The sequence below is a fragment of the Talpa occidentalis genome, unplaced genomic scaffold, assembly GCF_014898055.3.
Source record: "Talpa occidentalis isolate TD23 unplaced genomic scaffold, MPIMG_talOcc4v2.1 talOcc4.10, whole genome shotgun sequence".
Classification (NCBI taxonomy): domain Eukaryota; kingdom Metazoa; phylum Chordata; class Mammalia; order Eulipotyphla; family Talpidae; genus Talpa; species Talpa occidentalis.
Genome location: NW_023600993.1, coordinates 51,544,903 through 51,563,199, shown reverse-complemented (window position 1 = coordinate 51,563,199; position 18,297 = coordinate 51,544,903). Strand labels below are relative to the sequence as shown.

General features: G+C 40.4%; 1 protein-coding gene across 5 annotated transcripts in view; it reads right to left on the bottom strand.

Moving 5' to 3' along the window:
- Positions 1 to 18,297, bottom strand: part of MITF (melanocyte inducing transcription factor) — a 212,124-nt gene that overhangs the window by 192,998 nt on the left and 829 nt on the right. The gene's annotated exons all lie outside the window — the stretch shown is intronic.

Genomic DNA, 18,297 nt, shown 5'->3' with positions numbered 1-18,297 from the left:
TGTGGAAATGGAAACTATGGGACCTACTGAAAACAAGTCTTTTCTTCTCTCCTTCCTAAAAGAATTCCAAGCACTTCCAACAAGTACTCAATTGATAATTATAATAATGACTGCTGACAACTATTATATGCTAATTCTCAATACACTGAGAACTCAGAAGCATCACCTTTACCCTCTAAACCCTGCGTAAACTGAGGCTGGTTACTTCAAAATCTGTCTACACCAGTATTTTTGCTTTCTGATAGTGTTGTGCCCAGCGTCGACCAGTGCAGCCCCAAGGACACACAGACAGCCGCTGCAAGAACATAAAGGAGTTTATTATGGGCTCAAGTCCGGGCCCACCACACGCACCGATATAACTGCGGAGGTCGGGAGCCCTGAACAAAGGGAACAGGGATCTTATATAGGGTTACAAGCAGATCTCTAAAAATTAAATCATGTTGGCAAACGTTCATTGGTTACACAGGTGCATTTCCTAACAACGGTGGGTGCACAGTTTCAGTTTTTGAGCTGATTGGTGACATCAAGATGCAGCTCTATTTTATGGCTAGTTTGACCCTATTAGTGGCCTGAATTGCTCAGCTCCACTGTGGCTAGCTGACTTAGATAAGATCAGAGTGAGGTGGGGGTCAAACTCTGGAATGCAGTCTTTTCCCGGGACAGCAAGACCTGAAATTCTAAAATGGCAGTTACACACAAAATGACAAAGCAATGGCTAAGAATACTTATGCTTGGTTCCACAATAGATTCTTCAACAAACCCTAAAATGTTTCTGCTCTTTTCCTAGGTCCTCACTCACACTCAGTCTTCCTAAAGAGCAGCAGAAATTGTATCCAACGAAAGAGTTGCATATATAAATAGTAAAGTCCCACTTAACTTTAAAGATATGTAACTGGCCGGCCATTTTTATTGGCAAACAAACTCATAAAAATGTGAGATTGGGCTCCTGGAAAAGCTTTATTAAAGTGGCATCACGCACAATATTGAAGTAGATAATGTTTTCCCCAGTGAGTACATTTTTAAGTTCAGAGAAGAATTACTAGAGAAAGATGCAAGAAAACAATTTTTAATACAGTTAATTCTCATTATTCATGAACTCCCTATTTGCAAATTTACCTACTCGATAAAATTTATCTGGAACCCCAGAATCAATATTTGCAGTATTTTGTAGTCATTTACAGACACAGGCAGAAAGGCAAAAATTTTCAATGACCCAACTCATACGTTTCCCACTGAAGTCAAACAAGGTGACACTTTAGTTTCTTATCTCAGTTCTCAAAAAAGTGTTCTTTTTGAGCACTTTTTGCATTTTCGTGTTTTCTGTTGGTGACTTCATTATTCAAGGAGACCCCCAACCCTAGTGCTTAAATGGTCTATAGAGTTGCTATGCGCACAAAGGCTGTAATATACCTTTCCAAAATAATACAGTGTTAAGAGAGCTTGGTTCAGGCATGAATGAGGAGCTTTGGCTATAACTTCAATGTTAATGAAGTTAAATAAAGGGTCACTAGATAGAAACATTCATAAAACAAGGTTAGGTATAGATCAGTTGACAAAAAGGTAGTGACCAGGGGTATAGGAACCTAACCCTGTACTTCCTCCAGGGCCAATTGTTCAGTATCTATTAATTAAATGTTCATGATGACTTTGTATAATATAAACTACCTCAAATAATGAGAATTGACTATTTTTATTTTATCTTTTAGCACCAATCTTAATAACAACAATCACTGCCCTTGCTAACTTAAATGCATTGAGCATTTACATAGAATAGGATTTATATATTACCTTGTAACATCTTCACAGCTATTCCAAGAAGAAAATACTGTTACCCTATATTTTAGATGAGAAAAATGAGGCGCAACGAAACTATACATCTATAGCTAATAAAAAATAGTCAAGATAATTTCTTACAAAATTTCACGGAAGACTTTAACAGAGATATGCCAAAAGTTACTGATTCTTTTCAGCACACCAGTAACTCTTCACCCCTTTTAGTCATTCTTTACTCAAAAAATATTTATAGGATAATCACTACCTAGATCCTGAGATGCCCAGTGAACCAACAAATTCCCCGTTCTCATGGGGTCTCTTTCAAGGGAGGAATAACAGACAATGAAATATTACCCATCAGCTGTTTAAAGGCAAGAGATGCTTGATTTGCTAAAATACACATTATTAAACAAGGACCTCAAACGAAGTGACAGGTAAAGTCTGTCTTATATATATTTCCTAGTATTCATGACTAGGGTTCTCTTTCTCCCCCAGAAGGAGTTCCCCTGGCCCTTGAGCATCTAACCTTAGATCTACATCAGCACTCAACAGCCAACCCAAGGCAACGGTGATTTAAGGTTGTCTCTTTTTGCTCACAGTTATCTCCTGACTCCTCCATAGGCTCAATAAATATTTACTGAATATCATTTTACCTCATAGGGCAAGGAAAATTTGCCCAAGGATCTTGCCATGAGGCCCAAACCATGACTCTGAAAAAAATGAGAGTGAGCTCTCTGAACATCCACCTATTTAGATACCCAAGAAATAAATCTACTCTGAAAACTCCCATTTTTTTATGCCTGGATTGTTGCCTAGTTATGGTGTCCGAACTCTCAACTCCAGCCTACACAGCTGACTCACTCTGTTCTCTGGCTAACATGCAGAGTTCAGAGCCCATCTTTCTTACACTTCATCCTCTCCTGTGCTCATTAATTCTCCAAGCACACTGGCTCTCACTTTAAAGCATCCAGCTCTAAATGTTTTTTGCTTCACTAAAAGTGTGTTAATTTCAACCATATGGAAAGAGGGAAATGGTGATTTTCTGTTTCTTTATAAAACTCATGGCCAGAACTGTTTAACCCAAATCATGATTCAAATGGTAATGACAATATCAGAGGGAGCTGCAAATACTTTGAAAAATGCTAACACAAGAATCCTGTGTATACTGTATGAGTGTATGTCTGGATTCTGGTATAAGATGCTTCCCACTCATTGCTAAATTGAATGAGTTCTCATTCCTCTGCACACACAGAGCTGAGAGTTGGGGGAAGTGGTCTAGCAAATTCCCAGGTAACACCAAGTCCTAATATAGGTTTCAAAATTTGCAGTTTATATCCCAGGCATTCGAGATGTACTTTTAGAATTAACTACATGGTTGGGTGTTCTTAAGTGATGGAGAATTAAATTGTTACCTATGTCCTTAATAGTGATAAAGTAATAGAAAAGTCAACAGCACCTGAACAGACTAGCCACTTCTTCCATTCTGAAGCCACTTCTTCCTTATATTCTAATGACAACAGCAGCAGTTGATGGCACAAGAACACAGCAGCAGGCCAAAGTGGACAGCAATGTAGTAAGGAAGCAGAAAACAATGTAGAGCAGCTGCAGCCACATCTACTGGGACATTCTCATCACCTCACTGAAGCTTCACTGCACTCCTGTGAGGCAGGGACCCTTGAGGAATATATAGTACGTCTATGTGATACCTGATGACGGCAACTGCTTATGTGTGCAATACACTGAGACCTCCTCTCTTGAGAAATATAGTTAATATCCAGGCTAGTCGCCCTTTCTGCTTTCTAGTGACCAATTGAGCAAGCGGCTTGGAAAGAAATTTCATAATAAACAAGAAAGCAAGTTATCTGACTGGGGTGATGATTTCCCATTGCACACATATGCCAAAACATCAAGTTTCACATCTTTAACACAAACAATTCTTATTTGTCCATTTTCTTAGCACAGCTGGAAGAAAAACAAATCCCTATTGGTGTTGTTAAAAAAATAATTTACAACTTAGATTCAAGTCTCTAAATAGCTACTAGGAGGGAAAATTTTTAGAAAGGTAAAAGATATAAGGGTTTTAAGGTTCAAGAATTCAGGGGATTATGGCTTGTATTGGATAAAGATAACTATACAGAGAGACTGTCCTGTTAAATGTGAAAAGATAAAATAGGAAAAGCTGAAACATGATGGTTAGATACTGGTGTGGAGACAGGGATGGAGCTGTCTGCTACACTGCAGTGTTGTGAAACTCCAATTAATGCATCTTACTATTTATTCTTCCACCTAGCTATAGTCTATAATTATGACGAAAAGAAACACGTTGATAAAGACAAAGATTGTCCTGGCAACAAAAGTAACGCCTTACCAGTAACTAGCACGTGCCAGTTTTAAACACCTCCCTGTTAAGTATCTCACAGTTCACCACTACTTGACCTACATCAGCTCTCTAAGGCCTAATATTAATTACCTGACCTAGAGATTGGTTAGCCCCCTTCACTTCTAAGTACTCTCTTCTTTTCCTTCTTTTTCATTTTTTTATTAATTTTTTCTTACATCATTGTAGTCTTGCTTCCTCTTTATTAAAGTATTTAACACAAAAATTTCATTTCAAGTCAAAAATTTCGATGCTGTGGATAGAGGGAACCAGAATGAGGAAACTTTAGCTACTGAGGAATAACTAAGTGCCAGGCTTGGGTTGAGCACTTTACCCACATATTTCATTCAATCCACACAATCACCTTATATCTTAGATCATATTATTATTCATGAACCCCACTTAGTCTCTGTTGAAACAGAGTTTACAATAATAACTTGTTCAAGGATTAAAAAGAATAAAAGCTAGTAGATGGTCAAATTGAAGTTTAAGTTAAAACATCATCTTATTCTGAAGCTTAAGCCCAGAATTTTAGATTTAATAGACTGGTCAGAGCTTTCAACCAGTTCACAGCAAGAACAGGTCAAATATTTTTCTCTGGAGATGGTCAACATGCACCAAAAGAAAAAAAATTCAAGTTGCCTGGATCTAAAGGATTAAACATAGAGGTTGGTTGAATTTCCCTATAAATTTTCCTGTAAATAAGGCATCTGAAAATTTTCCACGGGCTTTTCTTCTCACAGTCTATACGTCTCCTCAGAAAAGTGAATGGTTCAGAATCAGAATAAGGGCAAAGCCTCTTATGTCAGGACACCCTTATATGACAAAACAGATTCTGGCTGTGCACAGCCATCCCGCCCCTCTGTTTTGGAAGCTCCCACACTCCACAAACTGTCTGGAATTCATTAAGACGGGAAAACAGGCTGACAGTCGTATTTCAAATTTTATTCAGCAGAAGTTTTGTGAAAAACAATTTGGTCATGTGGGCAAGCTTAAAACCACCATCACCCTGTTTCTCAACCAAATCTTTCAGTCAAGTGACTGCAGTATGCTTCAAGTATCACACTATTTTTGTCTAGGTTAAACTACGACCCTCTTTTGAGATTGGGACCAGGGTTCTTTTTTTTTTTAATATTTTATTTTATATAATTCTTACATCTTTTTTCATCTTTGCACAATGTGTGCATTTTCATTTTGGTTATATTCCCCCATACAATTGCACACCCCCCCCCTTATTTTGACTCTAGTCCTTCCTTTTCCCACCCTTCCCTCCCCCGCCCCTGTAGTGTGTCTCTGGTTTATAGTTGCTTGTTGATTTTGATTTTTACTTTGTATTGATTAGTCTTTTTCCTGGTCTCTTATTTAGGTTTTCTAAATTCCTGCTATGAGTGAGACCATCCGGTATTTTTCTTTTTCTTTCTGACTTATTTCTCTGGGAGTGCAAACTGGTCCAACCACTATGGAAAGCTGTGTGGAGATTTCTTGAACTACTAAACATAGAGCTTCCATATGATCCAGCAATTCCACTCCTAGGTATTTACCCAAATGACACAGAAACAGTAATTCCCAAGGGCACCTGCACCCCTATGTTTATAGCAGCACTATTTACAATAGCTAAGCTATGGAAGCAACCCAAATGCCCAAAAATAGATGACTGGATCAAGAAGATGTGGTACATATACACAATGGAATATTACTCAGCATTCAAAAAAGATAAACACATGCAGTTTGCAGCAACATGGATGGAACCAGAAGGGATCATGCTCAGGGACCAGGGTTCTTATGTTAGTAATGCTAAGTTAACTTCAAGTCACTAAGAGATCGTATTTAAACAATCAAGAATCCTACTTGGTTCACTGAAATCAACTTGATAGCTAACTTTCTAAAAGGGAGTTTCCTTTTATTTCTTTTCAATCAGTGAGTAATTCCCAGTGATCATTTCTGGCTTGACCATAATATGCAACACCCCATTTTTTTAAATGTATTCTAATCTAGGGAATTTTTCACTCCAAAACAGCAATATAAGAATAATTCAATATGGAGACTTAAAATTTATGATAAAAGCATTAGGACAGTGGTTCTCAAACCTGAGTGTACATCAGCACACCCTGTTAAAACACAGACATCTGTAACACAGAACTATCCACAATAATTTCTGATTCAGTAGGTCTGGGGTAGCATTCAAGAATCTGCATTTCTAACAAGTCTCTAAGTGATGCTGAAGTTGCTGGTCTGGGGATCACATCTTGAAAACAACTGCACTAAAGAGGGGGTAGTGGTGGATGTGCTGCTGTTGGGAAGTGGGGTGGTGATTTTGCTCAATGAACTTAGAATAGGAAGCATTGTATAGAGGTGAGCTAGAGACATAAGCTCGGTCAGTCCCCATTCACATGGCAGAAAATTCAAATTAGCCATGTTCACTTAGAAAAGAATTTCTTACTTAAATAACAGAAACATCTGGGGATAGGCCTATCCCTTCCATGGATAGACACCACCTGATCCAGAGGTAGAAACACTGCTACAAAGACCATGGCAGTGATATATACCAAATGCATTCCCTTTCCTTGAATAGAGGTGTGGTTGCTCAGCTGGAGTCTACATTTTCAAGCTCCCACCCACCATCCAAATATAGATATGAGACTAGTCCTTGCCAATAAGATTTAAGCGAAAGTAATGCCTGCTATTTTGGGGCATTAGTTATGCCTTTTCCTCTTCTTTCCTTTCTACCGCTGGACACAGATGTCAGAATATCCAGCAATGGCAAAATCAGAAAACAGAAGGCGCCTCAGTTCTTAATTTGCCGCATGGAGGAAAGCTGGAACTATTTCATGATTATTGCCTGCCAGTGCATTACAGCTACTAACATTAACCTAATATAGACTTAGTTTTTCTCTGCTTCCAAGGTATGGCTTATTGCTCAAGTTTTACATGTATCCAAGATCAAGGAAATAAAGGGAGAACCTGTTTCTGTGAGCAAAATCTTAGCATTTGTTTTCACTAGTCAATGTGCACCTCCCTGAAACCAATACCGATGATAAAGAAATATAGCAGGGCCTGTGTCAAATTCTCCACTCCTAGAGAAACTGAACCACATGGGCTGAAAACATGTGGAAAGGGGCTATTACAAGACTTTGGAAAAGTGTGTTTATACAAGCACAATAAAGGTGTCCACTAAAAGAACTATGTTAGAATAGGGAAGTAGGTTTCCAATTAGAACTGATTAGAAAGATGCTAGGTATATGAATCTAAGAGCAAGAAAAAGGGGTACACTAAGTCAAAAGAATAGCATGCAAGATCACTACTCAAAAAGAAACCCCTAATTAATTGCCCTTAACATTCTGTCCCCTGCTGTTAAATCATGCATTTTAGTGATGGTGATACTATGACCAAGCAAATGCCATCACACCTTTTCATTCATTTCTGAATCAACAAAGATTTAATGCTTCCATGTGTAATCAGCATCATGAGAACTGCATTCCAAGATTCCATCATTTAGCATTTACACATCTAGCATTTACCAGATAAATGATTAGTGTTTATCTACCTAAAGACCAGTAGATACATGGCCATGCTAAGATGATGCAAGGAGTGGTTCCACAAAGTCTATGCTCTGATTGTCCAAGGCATCACAAACCCGTGGCCCATAAACCACTCTCCAAGCATACTTCCTTGAAGCAAACAGACAAACTTTGATTTGGAATGTCACCAGGAACCATGCAGGTTGTTTCTGTTTAGGGGCTATTTTACATAAGCTACTATAAACTCTTCCTTTAAAAATAAATAAATAGAATTTTCAAGAATGCATAGTTGGTGCCATCCCCTTCCTTTCAAAGAAGTGACCCTAGCTGATCAGTACTATTTCATGTTTATTTATAGCCATTCTCTGCCAAAAGCATTATAAATTAGTTGCAAAGGGTTCTATTGGCTGAGGTAACAATGTTCTAAAATAAAACAGTGTAGTTACTCAGGCTCAGGCACACAATAGAGAAAAACTGATCCTGAAATAATACTTTTCCATCTTTTGCTAAAAAAATCCAAGTGCTAAAAAAAAAAAAAAAAAAAACCCCAGACCCTTTCATGGCGATGAAATTGGTATTATTTGACCAATGACATTTCTGTGTATCTGTTCATATAGACTTGCTTTTTTTTTTTTTTTAATAGAGGCATGTTTTATTTATTTATTTATTTGTTTGTTTGTTTTTGTTTATACATGCACTGGGTACAGTCAGAAGCGCGGAGGGTGAGAGAATTCACCAGAGCCAGAGCGGGGAGCAGAGCAGGCAGAAGGACCGAAGTACACTGCTGAGGGAGCAGCGGGCGGCAGGAGGGGTCTGCGCGCCATGTGGGACCCTCCTCTGGTGGCCGGGAGCACCCGGGAATCGAACCAGCGCCGCAGAGGCCGCGGGCAGCTTCGCAACCCAGCGCTCAACCGCTGCGCCACCGGGGAGGCCTAGACTTGCTTTTTTGTTTTCTTTTATTGAGGTAACATTGGCTTACAAAACTGTCTGTGATTTAGGGGAATAGGTTCTCACTTCCTCAGATGGAAGTTACCACCCACCCCCACCATCCAAGCACCCATAGTTCTTTCCCATTCATGGACAAAGTTGTAGATACCCTCTCCACCTGCCTGAGACAGATGCGTGCAAGATGAACCATGTGGTCACATCCCATTGAGGTCTTCTGGTAGACTTTATAAGGACTGTGCTAAGCAATGAATAAATAGCAAAAATCACCTTTAGGATTTTCATGTGCTCTTCCTTTGACCAAACCTCAAATCTCCAGTTATAAAAATAAAATGTAGGTTTTGAGAAACATGCATTTCAAACATACATCTATGTTTGGAAAACACAGAACCAGGTACTATTTAGGAATACTTTACAATAAAATTACCAAAGTGAAAATAGCATTTCTATCCATTGGTCATTTCAGAATTTCATGGCAAACTTCCACCATCAGGCTAAATGAATCTTCTCTGCCAAATCCTTTTTTCACCAAAGCAAATTAAGCTGCCCAGAAGGAAAATCTGTTTTACAAATAAAATCACTGTGCACTCACAAGTGAGGAAGGCCACTATCCTATACTGCCCTGATCACATGGAAAACAGATAAATGTATGGAACTGATTCAGCGAGTAATCCCACTTTAGGGAGGAGGCAGGATTGGGGAAGGCAAAGTCCACAGAAGTCTTTGAAAAACTACTCAATAGCCCACAATTTTCTTATAGAAGAACAGAGTCTACCAGGTCTATAACTCACTGCATTTGGATTTAAAAGATTTGTTCCTGAAAAACCCAAGATTGTTCCTTCTGAGTGTTACAACTCCATGGATATTTGAATCAAAAACACAGCTACTGAAATTTGAATACTTTGAAGATTGTTTGTAAGTAGTTGAATTAAAAACATGCCATTGCCTGGGGATGTCAATGTTGACGAAAGCTTGAGGGGCATGAAAGGGAGAGGCTTCTTCTTTTTCATTTGTGTACCAACACTGACATTTTCACATCAGTATAGACAGGAAGTGTGATCTCAGGCTCAAAACACAGGACTAGGAGTCAGGAGTTCTATATGGACTATTTTTGTGTGTACATGTTTATTTTGTTAAATCAATCTTTGGTTTCATGTCTTAAACCCAAATGACTTGGACCGCTCCTTTATACCAGAGTAATTCAAAATCCTGCCAAAAAATCATCTCAAGGTTAAATGTGAGGTGTGTATGGGCAGATATGAATGATCTCAACACAACAACAATTAGAAGACCAAGGGGACAACTCTGGTAAGATGATCCCAGAAGAAAAAACAGATAATAAAATTGCCAAGACTCATGTCTAGTTTTAACCCATGATTAAATTTATAAAGACAAACATAAATCTCTGACTCATTCAACATTAGGAGAACACTGAAGACCAAGTTATAAACACTTGCAGGAAAGAGTAATGTCTGTATTTCTTCCTCCACCATTCATAGATTATCCTCAAATTACCTCAAACCAGTCCTGTCTGGGACACCTATGAGGTTGAGCCTGACAGTGGCAGCTTTTCATGCATTACCTTTTATCTTCACAGCAATCTTGCCAGGTAAACTTTGGCCCATTTGACAAAAGAGAGAACTGAGGTGCAGAGAGGAGGGGTCACTTTTTCAAGTCATACAGTTAGTGAGTGGTAGTGACAAGTTTCATAGATCTATTTCAGACTTTCAGGTCTTGCCTCAAGTCACTTCCTTCATGAGAGCATTTCTGAGGATCTAATCTAATAAAGCCCCTTTATTTCCCAGCCACGATGTATCAGTAACACTCCATTACATTTTCATAGCAGCAAAAATTATCTCATTCATTTATTCGGTTTATTACTAGTGAACAAAAATGGAAGCGCCACCTTGCTAGCACAAAGCCTGTCTGTCTGGTTCTATGTTTGCCTCCCAGGGCCAGCATGGAGTCTGATACAATGAGCACCTACTAACTGTTGTGAGGAGGGAGAGAAAAGAAGAAGGGAAAGGAAAAGAAGTAAATAAACCCAGATCTATCTGTCCCCAAAAGTATATTACCTCTGCTTAAAGAGTTTGGGGAACATTTCAGAAGCACCCTAGGGAGGCAAGAGGGTCTCCTGATTCTGAGGTATTACCTAATGCCCTGTGGCATTTTCTACCATTGCTCCCTCACAGCACTGCATCCCTGCCAGGTTAGCCTGGGCCAATGTCCTGCCTGGATGGAACCTGCCTAAGAGCTGCCACCTGCAATATACCTGTAATATACTCCACGCAGTGCCTGACATGTGAGAAGTCCCAGAAACACTGGCCACTGAAGAGAAGAGTCTCAGTGCCCTGAACCTCAGGGCAGACATCTCCCATGAACACTGGAAAGATGTACTTCCGTAGTCTTCATGGCACGCATGAAAGATCAGAGGGAAAGATGAAGCTAAGAAATACCGAAGATGTTTAACAACCAACTAGGGAGATGAGGAACCTGGTCCCCCTCTCTAAATCCTCAGGAAAGGGTTGAGAGGAGGTGAGAAGATATTTCAGTGGAGAATCCAGACCTGCCTGCAGATCTACCTGGGCTGGGCTCTCTCACCTGCCCCAATAAAGAGGCAGAATTCATAACTTGCTGTAATTCTTAGTCCTAGAGTATAGAAACAAAGTTCACTAGACTGGCAAAAACCTTCTCATAAACTTGAAAATACCACATGCCCATGGTGACTGCCTTTAATATCTTTGACCTATCTTCTTGATTATTTTTTCCCCCAAAAAATGCATATTTGGAGTTGACTCAAACATATTTTTATAATTTACTTGATGAGACAAAACTAGCGGCAAAGTACACTTATGTACTTTGTACACACACAAAACAACTGAAACTCTTGCTTACTGTCCTTGAAAAATGACCAAAAAAAAATTCAGTCAAGGATTTTTTTCCCTATTATTTATCCTAATACTGCCAGTTCTGAAACAAAGCAGTTGGAGAGAGAAATTTAGTAAGTTTGATTTGTCCCAAGATACATTTTTTTACACTGAGGTCCTATTCCTGACAGTAAGCACATGTGACCTGTTCTAAAAAAAGGATATTTTCCACTTCTTGCACAACTGGAGCAGATATAAACATCAGCCTGTGCAAACTGCACTGCAGAACTCAAAGGGAATTAAAAACACACACACATACACTTAAATAAATTCTATAAATAGCAGTACACGGAAAAAGGAAATCTCCAATAACACACAAAACCAACACTTAGAATCCCACTTTAATCAAGTTTTCCATCTAATCAAACCATAAAATTAATCTGCATAATTCATTTTGAACATCTGCCAGGTTGGGGCACCTCAATCTTGTCTATTTCGCTTTAGATACAAATTCTCTACATGTTTTAATTATTGTTACCAGAAGGGAAAAAATGGTTATCAAGGTGAAATAGCAAAGGAATGGATACTACTTACTAACATGTAGCAGGGACTCTGCAAAGCAGTTTTACACATTTTATCTGTTTTAAAACTTCTACCAACCCCCGAGGACAGTTCTATTGACCCCACTTTACACAGCACTTAAGCACAGATTCCTCTGAGTCTAAGTGTACCGAGTCTCTCGGCGACCACCTCATGTCCACAGACCACAAGGAAGATTTAAGAGTCAGATTAGAAGTCAGATTAGAAGTCTAAAAGGCAAGCCAAAACCCTATGTTTGGGCCTATGTTTAATGTTGTAGAGAAATACGTTTTAAGTATTGCTTAACTCTCAAGGTTAACTCAAATATCCCTATCTGTTCATAAAATCCCCCCCCCCCAGTTTCTCTATTAATTCATCACTGCTGAATCCTACCTTCCCATGTGATCACACTCTGTACTGTGAGTCTAGTCAGATCCATGTGTTCTTTCCTTCTCTCCTGCTGGGAGTTTGGAAAACACACAGCATGAGGCACCCTGGCATTCCCCATAGTTGTGTAGTGCCCCTTACACAGCAGCATAGGCCAGTGGACAAGAGCATGCCTTTTACACAATACTACACAGGCATGTGGCACTTAACAACAGGGTATGTTCTGAGAAATGGGTCTTTAGGTGATATCACCACTGCAAAAACGTCGTAAGTGCAAACACACAAACCTAGAGCCTGCTACGAACCTAGGCTAAATATGGGGATCACCAGCCATCACTGACCAAGAAGGCATCATGCAGAGTGTGCCTACAGACTAGTGGACGATCGTGGGGTCCCAGAGACAGCCTAGGCTTAACTCCAAACTCATCTACTTGCTATGCCTCAGTTTCTTTCTCCATAAAATGAGTAATAAAAACACATACACCCTAGATTGAAGTGAGAATTAACTGAGCTAATACAAGTGAAATATTTTGAATCTTCCTAGCATACAGTAGTTCTGTAGAAGTGTAACCTGTTTGTAAAATTATAATTAATATCATTAATGTCTATATTTCTTATTATCAAGTCATGTAGGTTTTGCAAAGTCCACGTTAACACATGCACAAACAATTCAAACAGGGCCTAGTACCTAGTACATGCACATAAATGTCAGTTTTGCTTATTGGTATTAACTTGGGACTCAAAAGGGAGGTGCTGAATATGAATTTTTATATATACTCTGATGCCAAAGCCACTTTTTTTTAAAGGAGCAGAAAGAAATTGTCATGGGTTGGACCAAAAATATCAAATGCCAGAAATTTATCAGGAGGAAATTTCTCAGGAGGAAAGCAAAAAATTGGGGTGTTTTTATTGCATAATATCATTGGCCTAACAAAAGAAATCCAGAGTTAAAGAAACACAAAAACATTCTGATATGACAGAACTAAGTAATAAGAAAATAACTGCAAGAACAACATCTGCTAACATTTCCTGAGCACTATGTGCCAAGCACCAAACTATTCCTTTACTACAGTTAATGCTAAGAACCTCAGGAAGCAGATCCCCAGCTGCCTGGTGAGGAAATTGAAATAAGAGGTCACCCAGGTAGTTAGGGACAGACAGTGATACCAGAACAATCATCTTAATCATTTTTGTTAGAGGCTACCTGCAGATTAGACATACCAGAAGAATCAAGAAAATGTTTATAAACCAAAAAGTAATTAAGTTTTGCTTTGCCAAGAATGGATTATCATTTCATAAAAGAAGGCATATTTTAATAGGAGGCAAGAGAAAAAAATTGCAGAATCCGAGAAATAGCAGTGGACTTAGACCACAAGATGTGTGTGAGTGTGCACATGACACAACAGTCCTTGTCTTTCTCAATTCACCACCAACCTGTGAGCACTTTACACACCTCTCTATGAATCAAGATCTAGGAAGCAGTGCCGCATCCCGTCCTGCCTGTATCATCCTGTCCTGCCTGTATGAAGCTAATACTCACTTTCGCTCTCATTTCTAATTTGCAGGAAGTTAAATAACCATTGTCTAAAGCATCACTAATATTTTGAGAAGAAACTAGGAGTATGAAGCCTGTCCAGGAAAAGGGCCTTAGCAACTACAAAACCACAATTTAGCAGCAAGTAAACCAAAGGCCCATGAACCTGAAAGAAGCTTTATGTCATTGTCTTCAGGTCCCAAGACCCCGTGCAGTGTTCCTCTACTCCTTGCAGCTCATTCAACAGTTCCACATTTGTCTCCCTGATGTGACTCTGATCTGTGAATTCTGGATTCACCTTTGACATCAGCACTTTTCCTCTGCCACCCACCAGTCAGAGCTCATTCTCAGAAGACATAAAAGTTTCAAAAACCTTGTTGGGGGCACCAAATGCAAACAATTATCCATTAGAACATTTTCTCATAGTACCTGACTTCCTATGACACCATTTTGTCAATTAAATGACCAGAATGGAGGGCCTCCCTGGTGGCGCAGCGGTTGAGCGCTGGGTTGCGAAGCTGCCCGTGGCCTCTGCGACGCCGGTTCGATCCCCGGCTGCTCCCCGGCCACCAGAGGAGGGTCCCACATGGCGCGCAGACCTCTCCTGCCGCCCGCTGCTCCCCTCAGCAGTGTACTTCGGTCCTTCTGCCTGCTCTGCTCCCCGCTCTGGCTCTGGTGAATTCTCTCACCCTCCCACCCACGCTTCTGACTGTACCCAGTGCATGTATAAACAAAACAAACAAACAAATAAATAAAAACATGCCTCTATAAAAAAAAAAAAAAAAAAAAAAAAAATAAATGACCAGAATGGAGTTCACATAATCTAAATCCAACAGTTTTCCATTTCTAAAGGTCAGTGGGTTTGCTTTAGGAAGGAAATGTCTCTCTTCAACAAATACTTGCATAGCTAAGCTTATAACAGATGAAGAATGTAGAAACACTCTGGCAGATACTTATTTTAAAAGAAACAATATTGAATGCAAAAACCAAGGCCAAACACTTCATCCTGAGGGTATTCAAACAACAAATCAGTATTGTGCCACGTACTGCACTAGGACAGTCATTCTGAACAGGGGGGATTCTGCTGCATGAACATTTTGCCAATGCTGGGAGATAATTTTGGTTGTGAGAACTGGGGGATGGAAGCTACTGGTAGGTAGAATCCAGGGCTGCAGCTGAACATCCTGCAATGCCCAGGACAGACCCACAACAAAGAGTTATCCAGCCCAAAATGTCAATGGCACTGTTAGGGGGAAAAGGATGTCCCAAAGCTATTTCCATATAGGCTTTGTGGACTCCACCCCCACCCCAGGTCAAAGCCAAAGACACTGGGAACTCCAAATTCCATCACCACCAAAGGGAAGGTGGCTGGGACCTGAGGGTGGGGTTAAGCAGCCAGGTGGATAGAAAAGGCAGACAAGTGGGCTTTGGGGGACCCCATTTTTGGGCTTTTCACCAGCTCGCAGCGTCCGGCCAGTTTTGAGAGTGACTTTGGGTTTCCAGGTCGTCGGATCGGGTAGGACGCATTAAAGACTTTATTTCCCTATTTTTTTTTTTTTGAGTTGTACATTTTCCTTATTTTTTTTTCTCTAGTAAATAAACCTTTTATTAACCTTTTTGTTTGTGTCTGTAGTAGAGTATTCATAAGTTCCTTTAAAGCGCGCGGGTGAGGACCCACAGCCAGGAACCTGTTTAATATCGGGGTTGCTCTATAACAGCACCACTATAAAGAAACACTGTTCTGGGTTCTGGGGACACAACAGCAAACAAGGAAAAGAAGGAAATCCCTGCTCCTTGGGCACTTCCAGTCTAGTGTGGAAAACATGAAATAAACATAATATACTGAAAAATTATAGAGTAGGTTGTAAGTATTTTGGAAACAATTGAGCCTGGCAAGGAAGCAGTGCATTTGGAGGAATAGCAGTTTTAAACAGCATAGGCCAGGTAAGCTTGGGAGTGACATTAAAGGAAGACTTAAAGTTGGGGGAGTAAGCAAAATGGCACTCCAGGAGGGATCAACAAGTATAACATACAAAGACTTAAGAGTTCCAGGAACAGGAGGAAACCAGCCTGGCTGGAGCAGAGAGAGATAGAAGAGTGGCAGCAAGAGAAAAAGTCAGAGCTTGACTCTATATAGGATGCCTTGTGACATTTTAATGATCTTAAGTTTTACTGAACCTAGAATCCATTGAAGGGCTTTGTGTAGAGAATTATAAGATATGACATGCTTTAACACAAGGTATCTCAACCTTCACACCATTGACAATTTGGGACCAGATAATTCTTTATTTAGGGGACTGCCCTTGTACCAGAGACTATCTGGAAGTATCCCTGATTTCCAGTTTACTAGAGGCGAGGACCAATATTCTTCCATTGTTACAACCAAAAACCCACTTCAGATACCCAGACACACAGCCAAAATGACCCTTGAGGGTCACAATCACCCCCTGGTTGAGAATCAGTTTTAACAGGAACATTATGGTTACCGGGTTAAAAATGCACTGAAAACAGGTGAGGGTGAAAGGCAGGAGACCAATATCCCAAGTGAGGACTGCTGGTGGTTTGAACAAAAGTGGTAGCAGAGGAGCTGGTGACAAGTGGGCGAATTCTAGACATATTTTCAACTCTAAGAGGCAATCCAGAGAATATAACTGAGAGAGAAAATGGCTTCAGCAGTCTTAGCTTTTCAATTTCACCTTTTTACAGCCAATGTACAAGAAATGAGACAAAGACTTAAGACAAAAAGAAATGATGAAGACTTGAACGTGTAGCCCTTTTAAAGTCACACAACAGATGTCGATGACAATACGTTAGACAACTGTGGAAAACAGTATAGGGAAATTTTGTCATCCCCATATATTTATTCACAGATTTTATTTAACTGGTTTATTTCAAAGAGCATGTGTCTGCTCCACAGACAAGTTTTACAACAACTTTTTTAATTTAGCCTTCCTCTCCATACCGGTTCTGTCCTGCACCTGTTTCTAGCTGCAACGTGTGAAGCCCTTTCTTCCCACTTACCCACATTTTTCCTTACACGTGCTAGCTAGCTACTGTTAATGTTCACCCCACTTGCAATTAATATTTTGCCGACTGGGAAAAAGAACAGGCCCAAATCTTTCAACATGAGTTTCAAAGCATTCATCTGGGTTTTTCTCTGCAGATGGCATTTTCATCACTCTCAAACTCATTTAATGTTATGTATCAGCTACCATCAAAAATGTTCCAAGCAGTCCAGTTAGTTCATTTCTTTCCAGCTATGCGTGTGCACATGCACATACACACTCTCCCTCTTTCTGGTCATGTAAGCATTTGCTTATAGAAGCAAAAGCTGAGACTGCTTGGTAAAACACTGGTCCCTTCAACCAAATGCAGATAAAGCCCAATGAGCATAACCAACAATACCCTTTACACAATATTACTCAAAACCCCCAACCCCCAACAAACACAATCTATGCTCATACACAAAACGGCCATTATGAAGAGAAATCACCAAGCAAAGGCGGGTTGTATGTGTCTAACTGCATAGAGGTTTCCTTCCAATCTCCCTGAAGCATCTGCAAAGAGACTGCTTCAGCAACCAGTCAGTAAATGTGCTGTTCCCAGATTTTCTTCCCTACCTTGGATTAAGTGTGACACAGTCTGAAGGAAGTGGCTCCAGTTCCCATTCAAGCAAGTACCAGCCCCGAATACCCCAGAAACAAAAGATTACACCCCCTCACTGCTGCTTCAATTGCCCTTCTTCATTCACCCCCATTTTCAGGACCCTTTCCCTCTCTACCAGCCAGACCCATTCAGCCAGGCCCTGTGCACTGAGAGTAGGCAGGAAAGTTTGAGATGGGCAGAAGCACTGAAGGCTGCCAGTTGTAGCCCTCTCTCAGCTTACAGTTAAGAGGGGTGAAAATAACACTTCCCTACTATCTCAGCCTCAAAAGACCACCTCCCTCTTAGTAAACAATGGAAATATCCGGGTGGCCTCAGGGCAGATAAAAAGACACCAACCTACTCTGACAGACCAGTGGGGAGGTTTGCAGTGGGGGAGTGGACACTGGAAGTGGTGGGGCACCAGACAAGGGAGTATCTTCAGTCCTCTCGTAAAAAGTTTTGAAATCCCCAGCGAATTAAACACGTGCCTCCAACAAACAGAGGATACTCCCAATACCTTCCAGTCCCCAAGTGTCTCGCCGCCTGAGCAGGCCTGGGTTTGAACGGGTCTCCATTTCCCAAAGTAAAATAGGATAAAGGAGGCACGCCCACCTCTTGCCCCTCCGCACCCGCCCCGCCCCGCCCTGCCCCGCCCCGCCCCGCCCCTGCCGA